Source organism: Notamacropus eugenii, chromosome 5, assembly GCF_028372415.1.
Source record: "Notamacropus eugenii isolate mMacEug1 chromosome 5, mMacEug1.pri_v2, whole genome shotgun sequence".
NCBI classification, from domain to species: domain Eukaryota; kingdom Metazoa; phylum Chordata; class Mammalia; order Diprotodontia; family Macropodidae; genus Notamacropus; species Notamacropus eugenii.
Window position 1 is genome coordinate 107,747,154 of NC_092876.1, and position 6,253 is coordinate 107,753,406.

The following is a 6,253-nucleotide window of genomic DNA, read 5'->3' on the forward strand; positions in this document are numbered from 1 at the left end:
CTTCTAGGTTTCAGGTGCTAGAGGTGATCCTCACTGACCTGGAGTTGGAGCCATGGTGACCTGACATGAAAAGCCAGGGTGCCTGGGGCTGGAGCCAGAGGCAAGATTTGAGTCTGGAATGGGACTGTTCTCTGTGGGTACTGAGTTGAACGATGAATCTAATCCACATACCCTCCCCACAGACTGAAGAGGTGGATTATGCCTCCCTCTTGTTGGGGAGAGTTAGTTTGTATATTTGCTATCATACCTTTGGAAGTAAATGTTCTTTGTAGAAGTTCCTGTGTTATAATTAGATCACTACTGTCTAGATGAAATGGTTCTTTTGCATTAAACAGACCTAGACTGATTGTCTTGTGTGAAATCAAAATGTCCTGCTTCTTAGGACAAGATGACTGTGCCTAAAATCCACAAGTGGCTGTTATTCTTTGATACTTCCTTGCTGAGCCTACCCGCAGTAACAGTAGCAAGGATCCGTGGGATAATTCTGGGTGGCCTTTGGGATATGGAACCAAATAGAAATTGCCTGGATCCCTAGAGAATTTTTTTATGCCCTATTATAGAAAGAGACAATTTTGTTTTGTAGACCTCAGTTGGATGGTGTTATTGGAAGAGTTTCCATGTCAGAATGGGTGTGACCAGTTGACTCAAGGTTCCAAATCCCCTGGGGGAGAGCTTCATGTAGTTTGGAAAGCTCTGCTTGGACCAGTTTTCTTGAACAGCTTTTGGTCTTTCTTTTACTTGAGGGCTTGATAAAGGTCCTAGAAGGCTAAGCAGGGCAGATATTTGAGAAGTTTGTAATGGGATAAAGAACAGAATTTGAAATAATGACCATGTTTTTTAAAAAAATCACCCTTGCCTGTTTGCCAGGGATGGCGAATTTCAGAAAAGGGGAAATATGTAAGAGTTAGCCTAGCCAAGCCCAGACGACCCAATTTGAAGGTTTCCTGGTCCTTTAATTGGTTGTATAGCTGGAACAGGTTTCATATTTAAAACTAGACTGACCAGACCAGGATTGCCACTCTCTTTTCCAGCTTGCTCCTTTCCTGCTACATCCAGAGGGTGAAGACCACAGTTCATCAGGTACCATGAACTGAACTGGTGAGAGGGGAAGAGCTTCCTTCTCCTGCTCTCCCTTCTACCGGGAGCTCCAATGTTCCTCTTGGCCTAGGGGTGTTTGTTTTTGTCCTGTTTAGTTTAACCTTCTCTGTTTCAAGTACAGGGAGGTATCCCTATTCACCCTGAGTTCCAGTCATGGTGACCTGGGAGCCAGGATTGTAAGATGGATGTTACAACCAGCCAGGTTCACATGGAAGCCCTGAGAAACTAGGGTACCCAGACTTCAAGCCCCAGGTGGATTTTGGACTTGAAACTGGGCCTATAATCTATAGGAGCCAAGCTAAGTTATGAACTTAATCGCTTTCCCCTTCCTAGAGACTGATGTGCAGGTGGTTAGGTGAGAATTATGCTTTCACATGTTGGAGGAGCGTATATATATTTGTGATTACCCCTTTTGAAGTAAATATTCCTTTGTAAAATAGAATTTAATAGTTAAATAGAACATATTTTTAGGGGACCTCCCCTGTGTTTGAGGGGACATCTTCCGTACGGGCTGGAGACGTTTGCAGAGAGCTCTGATCACATTAAGGGTTTCAGAGAACCCTAAGGGAGGGATGAGATGTTACTTACCTGACTTTCCAAGCAACAGGGGGCCAGAGTAGGTACTGTTACATGCCTTCACTAAAAGCAGAGCAAGAATAAATTCTTGATTTGTCTTAATGGTAATTTTATTCTTCAAACAGCAAGAAGGGAAGAGAAATGCTAGTCTGAACATGATTCTGACCAATAAGGGGAAACTGGTTACTAAAATAGTAGAATCTTGAGAGGAAGCAATCACTCCATTTTAGAGTTTGTGATAGATGAAGACCAGATTGGTGCAGTTTGGCACACATCCTAAATTGGGAGGCACAGATTTTGAAGAGTTTAGAAAAAGGACATTATAAGATCCTATCACAAAATTTACCCCAAGTGGAGTATAAAAGTGGTGAGGGGTAACTCTTGGAACCTAACTGGTTCTCACTCTTGCCTCTAAAGGTGTTACCAGGGAAATTGGGTAGACCAAATATCCAGTAATGACGCACTTTAGTCATTGGTGCTAAGCTCCCACATCTAACCACTATTAGAATGTAAGTTCCTTGAGAACAGAGATTTTGCCATTCATATCTCTAGTGCCTGGCATACAAAAAGTGCTTAATAAGTGCCTATTGACTGATTAACTGCTCTGCACTGACAGATAGCTAAGTTGCTTTGTTCACACTCATCCATGGAGTATGGGAGCCTTGAAGCTCCTCGTGTAAACCCCTCCATCTTGACAACAGGAAGCCTGACACCTGCCTTGAAATACCCTAAGGAGTTAACTTTTTGCCTTGATAGCTCAGATTTTCTCAGTTTGTTCATTTTCCTTTCTTAGTAGATTTGTTAAAAAAAAAAAAAGGATAAGTAAGTCTAAGGTCCAATTTGGGACTCATTCATTCACTCTGGAAAGTTATAAAAAATAACAGGTGCTCTCTCTTCAGTTCTAACTCCACTTTCCATTCTTGGCTTGTGCTTAGGAAAAAAATATCTCCTGTCCCTTTAAGGTACATTGGCCTTTCCCTCTCCCTCTGTTATTTTCAATAACCAGACAAGTTCTGGTTGATAACATCATATTTTATGACAGCTTAAACTTCATAGAAACAAAAGTAAACAGGAAAAGGAAGCTTGCCAACGTTTGGCAGCAAAGGGAAGGACGAGGGAAGAAGCAAGAAGGAGAGGGTGGCCAGGTAAACAAAAGCAGCCTCCAGCTCTAAGAGGGAAAAGGGCTGGAGGTGGGGCTGAAGAGGACACCCAGGAGCTCTCACTGACTGCCTTCCCTCCCTAATCTTGATCTGATCAGCTCTCCTACAGCCTCTGCTTCTCCACCTTGGCTCCCTATGCCCAGATTGTCTGCTAGCTGCTCCAGAAGGCCTCTGGAGGGCACTCCCTCTGGAACCCCTGTCAAGTCAACAAGCATTGACTAAGCACCTACTATGTGCTTGCCACATAGGATTATGAAGAAAGACTAAAATAAAACAGTTCCTATTCTCAAGAAGTTCACAGTCAAATGGGGAAAGCAAGATACAAATAGCTACAGACAAACACAACATATACAGAGTAAATTGAACTTCTAGAATTCAGAGGACTGAGGAAGGCTTCTGGTAGAGTCATGTGCATAGAGTGATAATTAAATCCATGGGAACTGTCAAGATTGCCAACAGCAATAATATGAGGAGAGTAAACAAGGTGATCTGGGAGACAGCCTTGGGGAATACCCAGGTTATTGAGCATGACCTGAAAAAGCAAAGGAGACAAAGAAGGAGTAGTCAGATAGGTAGGAGGAGAATGAGGAGGAAGTCATGCTAAAAAAAAAACCTACAGGAAAGAGGGTATCAAGAAAAAGACGACTGATAATGTCAAAGGCAGCAGAGATGATGAGAAAGATGAGGACTGAACAAAGCCCATTAGACGTGGCAATTAAGACATCATTGTTAACAGAATAGATTTCATTGAATGATGAGGTCAAAAGTCAGACTGGAGAGAATTAAGGGAGAGAGTGAGAGGGAAAGAAATGGAGGCTTTGGTTGTAGATAGCCTTTTCAAGGAGTTTAGTCATAAGTGGGAAGAGGGATGTGGTCAGTTAAGTCAAATGAAGAGTTTCTGACTATGGGAGTGACCCTAAGTAGAGTGATTAAGGGGTCAGTAGATAGGGAGAAACTGAAGATAAATGAGAGTAGGAAAAATAGAGGGGACCGTATGCTGGAGAAGATGCGATGGAATGGGATCATGTGTTTATGCAGAGGTGTTTGCCTTGGCAAGGAGAAGGGCAAACTCATCATATGAGATAAAGGTGAAGGAGGAGAATGTGGCAAAAAGCATCAGAATGGGAGCTAGCTCTCTCAACAAATGGCTTCCTTTTGTTCAGTGAAATATGAGGCAAGATTCTCAGCAGAGAAGGTGGGGAGAGGGAAAGCCATGGGACGTTTGAGGAGGAAGGAAAAGCTTTTAATAAGTTACTGAGGTAAGTGAAATAGTGAATTGATTAGGGAGATGTAAAAGGATTGCCTTAGCAGCCCCAGGGTCTAGCTGAGATTATGTACTAGGCATTTATAGTGGACTCAGTCAGCAAAGTTTTATGATTCTCTTTGGCTTAGTTCAGCAGCACATGAACCTCGAGTGGTCTTCCATCTTTACCATCACTGGTACTGGTTCTTCTTCTAGGGCAAAGTGGATTCTGCCCCTGCTATGGTTGTCCCCTGACTTCTTTTTGGAAGTCCACTCAAGGTAAACACACACTCATACACACACACTCTCACACACACACACACACACACACACACACACACACACACGCACCACCACCACCACCACCACTCTGGGTAGACCATTCAGTCTATAGGCAAGGTACCTGACTGGACAAATCTCTGTGGGTGAAAGGAAAGCCCCAGTCATGGCACATTCATAAAAATGAATTTCTGCACAAAAGCCAATGATTCTGATGAGGAAGGAGAGGGGAACTGACATACAAAGACTGAGATGGTAGTCACTTGAGGAATTCAGCAACTAACTCAGATTTTTAAAACATAAATATTGAATATAGAAGTAAAGACATGTAACAGAAGATTAATACACAGGACTGACACGTTCCTCTAAGATTAGCGTTGGGACCAATACAATTAAAAAGCAGGTAATGATAGTGATGTACATCAGCAAGAACCCAAAGAGTATTTTTGTTTTGTTTTGCTTTTGTTTTTTGTTTTTAGCTAAGCTGAGGCAAGAGGAAGATCAAACAAGGAATACCATTAGTGCCTCTAGGGGATGGGATAATGATAACTGATGACGGAGCCGAAACAGACCTGCTCAACTCTTGTCTTGTTTCTGAATTCCTCGCCAAGGAGAATGAAATGGTTAATAAGTAGATGACATCCCCTCAAAAGTGAAGAGACGGCCCGAAAACAAATATATGTCCTCATTGAGTTCAAGTCACTAAGCCCCTACATTCCAGAATATTAAAAGAACTGGCAAGTGTGATAAGTGAGTCACCAAAGTCATGGGAAAGTGGAAAGGGTTACGTGACTAGAGACCAGCAATGCCACGCTGAGTTTTCTTCAGCAATCCACCTACCTCAGATTGGTTTCAGACAAGTAGGTCTGAGATGCCTTCCTTTAAAGCTAGCATATTAGCAGCAGCTTGGTTCCAGAGGTACTGGGAGAAGGTGTTGTTTCTTGCCAAGGAGAAGACTCTTCTGGGCAGAAAAGATTTGAACAATACTTATCCTTCCCTGAGGAAGGAGATTCAAGAGGCTTTGCCTGTTGGGATTGGAAGCTCAATTCCGTGTGGACAGTCTCGGGCGGGTAAAGGTGGGAGCTTCTAAATCTTAGAGCTCTCACGAGACCCTCCCAGGAACGGCAGGGAATCGAGGTGAACCGAGCTATCTCGAGTAATTTCGCCTCTTCCCGTGAGAAACGTGATGGGAGAGAGCTCTCCCCGCCCTCGAGATGGTCCCGGATCTGGGCACATCTAGTTACCTAACAGCATGGTATTCAGATGCAAACTATGCGGCTGAAGGTTAAGTAGGATTGAGGAAGCCTGAAAGCTCTCTTAGCACGTGAGGAGCCAAGAGGACAGTAGGCTCCGCTTCTCTTCTTTCCTCTCTCCCCTCCCCCTCTCTCCCCGCTTGTACTTCTACTTCCAATCCCTTAAGATCTTAGCCTCCTTAGGAAATCTCCCCCTCTTCCTCCTAAGGAAGACCCCCCTGCACTTGTAACCGAGACCCTGAAATAAAGCTCAACCCTTGTTCGACTCTGGAACGTCCTTTCTCTCATATGAGCATCCGGTTTTGGCCAACCGAAGACCTCGGAGGTGAGGTAAGAAGACTCGGGTAGCCCACACAGGCCTCTAGGCCTGGCATTTGCCTATGCCTTTACCTAAATTAAGGTCTCCACCTCAGGTGGGGCAAAGAAGGAAGAGCAGAGGGAATAATCTAATGGCTCTCTGGAGTACTGAGGCCTTTGAGTGAAGGAAGGAGTGGGGTAGACAGGGGATGGGGTGGGGAGAGCACAGTTTGGAAAACTTAGACAGGCTTCTCTAAGACAGGGCTCTCTAAGACAGGCCCTAAAAGACATTTTTCATTCAAACTTAGCAGCCCAGTAGAAAAATATGGATTTTTCTAACTCTTTAA

At 43.8% G+C, this 6,253-nt stretch overlaps 1 long non-coding RNA gene across 1 annotated transcript in view; it reads left to right on the forward strand.

The window, feature by feature from the left end:
* Positions 1 to 347, forward strand: part of LOC140505022 (uncharacterized) — a 98,706-nt gene extending 98,359 nt beyond the window's left edge. The window contains exon 3 of the long non-coding RNA XR_011967317.1: positions 8 to 347. This is a non-coding gene — a long non-coding RNA (uncharacterized lncRNA). The remainder of the gene's footprint in view (positions 1 to 7) is intronic.
* Positions 348 to 6,253: the final 5,906 nt, after the last annotated feature.